Source organism: Babylonia areolata, chromosome 26 (genome assembly GCF_041734735.1).
Source record: "Babylonia areolata isolate BAREFJ2019XMU chromosome 26, ASM4173473v1, whole genome shotgun sequence".
Classification (NCBI taxonomy): Eukaryota; Metazoa; Mollusca; class Gastropoda; order Neogastropoda; family Buccinidae; genus Babylonia; species Babylonia areolata.
In genome coordinates, this window is record NC_134901.1 from 14571302 (window position 1) to 14576301 (window position 5000).

The window sequence follows — 5000 nt, forward strand, 5'->3', positions numbered from 1 at the left end:
ATTTGATGAAAAAAAAAAGCTTTCTAAACTAAAACATGCCAAAGAGATAATGCAGAAAAATTGTTCTCATGTGTGTGTATTGAATTATTGTTCTCCTGTGTCTGCACTGGGCTATGTTACTAATCTCCAACAATGTAGAGTTCTCCTGCACACGTGGGCGTGCCATAGGGTTTTTGTTTGCTGGTGGTGATATCCTTCAATAGCGTATATATATATATATATATATATATATATATATATATATATATATATATATATATATAGAACAGCAACAGCAACTAAATCAGCTTATCAATTGCTAACTAATGTAAAGTAATTTTGTCTTCTGGAAATCAGCGTATTGTGTGTTTCAGATGCTTGTCCATTTCATTTCTCTCTCATAAATACAGCAAATATCCCCATCGTTAAACAGTTCTCGCTATTTTGTGATGGAAACGAGCAGGGTATTTTTGTATTGTAACTTCATGTCATATCTATATATTTAGCAGCACAAAAATGCGCATGAGGTGCAACTTTTTAACTGTGTTGAATAACCCCTTGAGGTATGAAATTTCCAATAGTACGTGGTGTTTTTAACCCTTTTATGCATTATCTTTGTGATGTCATAACTCACGCAGATAAAAGGTTAGAACTGTCGACTGAGTCTGGCGGCCATCATGGCAGGAGCACAATGTTCGTGTCAGGATTATTATTAATTTTCTACTGATTCATGAGAATTACCGTGTTTCCTGATGATTGAGATAAATTTACCCGAGGGGAAAAAAAACACACGAGAAGGTCACTTGTGTTGGAGGAGGGGGGGGGGGGGGGGGGAGGTGACCGACAGTTTGTCAACGGATCCTAAATCGACAGCTTTTTATTAATAAAAAAAAGAATGCACATGTTAGTGGATTTGAACTGACGACCAACAAGCAGCTGTGGGAGAACGTTAACGGTGCTCCGATTGGCTGCTAAGTCCGGCTGCGCGCGCATGCGTTGCCTGCTCTTTCCTGTGTTGTTTCTGCAATTCAGTTCCTAATTTGTATTTTCCCAGCCTTCATCTATCTGTTTGCGATAGTCTGGCAGCGTTCTGATAGCCACGGCGTAAAAAATAAAGCGCTGTTCGTTGTCACCAAGACGCTTTTCAGAACAGCGAGGGTGTTTTTTTGTTTTTTTTTTTTTTTTTTTTTTTTACAGTGTAGCTTAAACATTCCTATCGTTCGCCTCCTGGCTACAATATTCAAGAACCTGTTGATAAGGGTTTGGACCACAAAGCGAAACTACCTTCCAGTTTTCCGCCTTGATTTTGTCAGGCCAAATTCAGCGCTATAATGATAATAATAATAATAAAGATGATAATAATAATGATGATAATAATAATACCTAATTATTGTTATAATAATGATAATAATAATAATAAAGATGATAATAATAATGACAATAATAATAATAATAAAAAAAGTTAATTATCATCATCATCATATAAATGTAATATCATCATCATTATCATTATTGTTGTTAATGTTATCAAGAACAATAATAGCATTATAGCTGGACGTGGTTCAGTGCCCTCATGAGGGAATAATTCAAAGTTGTAAAAAATTGTACACACAAGAAAGGACAGACTGGACCGGTTGCAAGGCATTGCCAGCAGATGGATTAATTCTTTGTATTCCACGAGTCTGTACAAAATCTTTGGTGAACGTTCATTATCTTTCTTTGCCCCCACCGTGTGGAATTCTTTCTTCCAGTCTGTATACAGAGCGCAGTCTCTTCAGAATCCTTTTGCTCCTTTCTGAAAACTCATCTGTTAATTCTTTCCTGGGTGTGTCAGTGTGAACGTGTAGATTGCTGGGGAACATGGGAACCTACCCCGTTTATTTTATGTGTTAGATACTACGGTGTACATGGGTCATGTTAGATCCTCTGTGTGTGTGTGTGTGTGTGTGTGTGTGTGTGTGAGAGAGAACACTGAACTGAGAGAGAGAGACAGTATATACTCGAATGAGCCACATGAGTTGGGTGTGTGTATAACAGATATGGAGAGAGAGAGAGAGAGAGAGAGAGAGAGAGAGACAGACAGACAGACAGACAGACAGACAGAGGGGTGATAGGGGTAGGGAAGAGAAACAGAATCAAACGAACATACAGACATTGAGTTAGGATATATACAACACTGCCAAAGGCAGTAATTGTTGGGCTCTATCATGTTATTAGTCTGGCGACAGGAGGGGAGTGAGGGCTGATGCTGGGTGGGGATAAGCGGTAGAGAGTTGTGTGCCCTGCCGTTCCTGTGACAGTTAGGAATTTCATCAATTGCGTTTCTTATTTATCTGCCAGCCTGCCGCTCTCTCTCTCTCTCTCTCTCTCTCTCTCTCTCTCCGTATCCGCCCGTGCGCGCTTACTTGGTTTTTTTTTTCTTTTTCTTTTTAATCTGGCTTGAACAGAGAGAGAGAGAGAGAGAGAGAGAGATTGTACGCGCGCGCGAGTGTGTATGCAAGCGCGAGTGAATGAATGTATGTACATACGTGCGATCGTGCGTGTGTATTAAGGGAAAGTGTATGCATGCGTATGTGTGTGCGTGTGTGTGTGTGCGCGCGCGCATGCGAACGTTCACATGTTCCTGGATTTGATAGTTTTGTGCTTTACATCGTGTGGGTGGGGGTGGTATGTAGCAGCAAGAAATGCCAAACCGTCTGTTTTTGTAATGATGCTCGCAGGGGAAGAAAGTCTGGCCAGTCTATTCTTGTGCCCTCGGCAGACCTCGAAATATCGGCGCAGATCCTTATATACTGACCAGTGGCTGAGCTGATGCTTTCGCTTCTGTGCGGCGGTCCTGAATAATCAAGGAGTCGGGTGTGGGTATTGGGTGGAGGGGACGGGCGTGAAGGGGGGTGGGGGGTTAATTTGCATGGAATGTGTGGCCAGCATCCTGGTAAGGGAAGTTATCGAGGATCAGTCGTCCTCCTGTGGCGTGGTTTGTGTCTGAGGGGCGGTTAGTGTGTGCTTGCTGTTCTTGGTGGCTCCTGGTGGCTGAACTTTGGACACTGGCTCCGCAGTCGGGTTTTTGTTTTTGACCAGCTACGTGAGTGACCGTTTGGTTTATTCTTTTTTCTCTCGTTCGTTAGTTTTATTTTGTTTTGTTGTCTTTGAAAGGGGCACGAAGTGAAATAGCATCATGCTCTAAAATCTTACAAATGAGTAAATAATTACAGAACCATGCATTAAACTGAACATGCATTGAAGCCGGTGATGCTATTCGATTTAAACTATCAGTGTGGCACAACACAGGACGCCGCCATATTGGGCTTGGCTCTCCAGAAAGGAAACAGAAAAGGGTCAGTTGTGACATCACATGGACAATGTTCAAAGACAACTTCCAGGATTGCTTTGTTCAGAACAGCTGTGAGAAACAACGGATGTTCTGTGATTCAAACTGCATGACCATCACAGTCATCATTTTGAAAAGCTGCGACATTGAAATCATTGCCTCTGCTACATAATTATGCTTTCTTCGGGCACAATGTAGTTGACAAACACACAGTTTCCACATCAGCATTCACAACTTTGACCTGTTTATATTGTTGACGTTTCAGCAGCTTGTTTAAACTCTTCTTTCGCAAGCTCAGACTCTTCTTCTGCGTTCGTGGGCTGCAACTCCCACGTTCACTGGTATGGACACGAGTGGGCTTTTACCCCGCCATGTAGGCAGCCATACTCCGTTTTCGGGGGTGTAAGCCCGGACTCAAAATTGTATGAAACTTTTCGTTTTCTTTTTCTTTTGAAAGTCCTTGCACAGTACGTTTGCACGAATTTGTTTCGAACTACATCGCAGTCAGCTAAAAGCGAAAGGAGTCTTTATACCGGTGATGTCACAGCCTTTCAAAATGACTTATTGAAGCATCACATTCAAAATAGTCTTTTCTTATCAATGTACACGTCTATTTGCTTTAAAAATGTTTAAAATGGTTGACGAGCTATAACTAAGCCATACTTCGTGTCCCCTTAAATTGTCTGTACTTTTTTTTGGTCTTTTTTCTGTTTTGTTGTCTGTGTTTATCTCTGTCTTGTGAGGGAGGGAGGGAGGGAGTGTGTGATTGTTTGCTAACTCATCGGTTAGTAAATATGTAAGCTTCTCTCTTACTGCCTCTTGTGTATGCATCTCTCTGTCTCTCTCTGTTTCTTCCTGTCTGTCTGTCTTTCGTCCACACTCCCTTTTTTTCTGTGTTTGAATGTGTCTTGTCCATGGCTGTTTATCTCAAAAGTCTCACAACGTATGCCTCTTCCTTAGTGTCATTGTGTCTGTCCGTCTGCCCTACTTGTTCCTCTTTGTACGACTCTCTCTCTCTCTCTCCTTCCATCTCTTCCCCATCTTTCTCTCCTCTTTTCTCTTCTGTTGCGCACGCGAGACAGCTGTGTGTGTGTGTGTGTGTGTGTGTGTGTGTGTGTGTGTGTGTGTTGTGCGCTCCTCACCGCACACTGTTGTTTCTTCACGTTTTTTTTCGTGTTTTCCTAGAACCATCCGTCTGTATTACGTGTGTCTGCAAGTCTATCAGTCCACCTGCTATGGAGAGGGAGGAGGAGGAGGAGGAGGGGAGAGAGAGAGAGAGAGAGAGAGAGAGAGAGAGAGAGAGAGAGAGAAGGCGATTGGGGTGGGATGTCAGACATTTTAGCTTGCCGACGTTTCTTTGATGTCCCACCCTTTTAATCAGGAGGTTTTCAGCACTTCAGAATGCATGTAAAGACTCTTTTTTTCTCACTCTGATACTACAAGTGCAGCCCCAGCTATACCTTGCCGTGGCTTCGCACAGGCTGTTCTTCTATAAAAGTGAGATTATCTACGGTTATAAACTGTGTATTTTTCAACCTAGACTTGGAAACAGCCTTCAACAACTTGGCAGTCTCGTGAAAATCATATTTTTTTTGAGAGGTCAAAAAGAAGACATAATTCACACCCCCTCCATTCCCGTGTCTCCATCACTTTCCCCACCAGACGATCGTGAGCTGTGATAAACAAGATC

At 42.2% G+C, this 5000-nt stretch overlaps 1 protein-coding gene across 2 annotated transcripts in view; it reads left to right on the forward strand.

Moving 5' to 3' along the window:
- LOC143300644 (short transient receptor potential channel 7-like) overlaps positions 1 to 5000 on the forward strand; it is a 326126-nt gene that overhangs the window by 65578 nt on the left and 255548 nt on the right. The window lies entirely within an intron of this gene.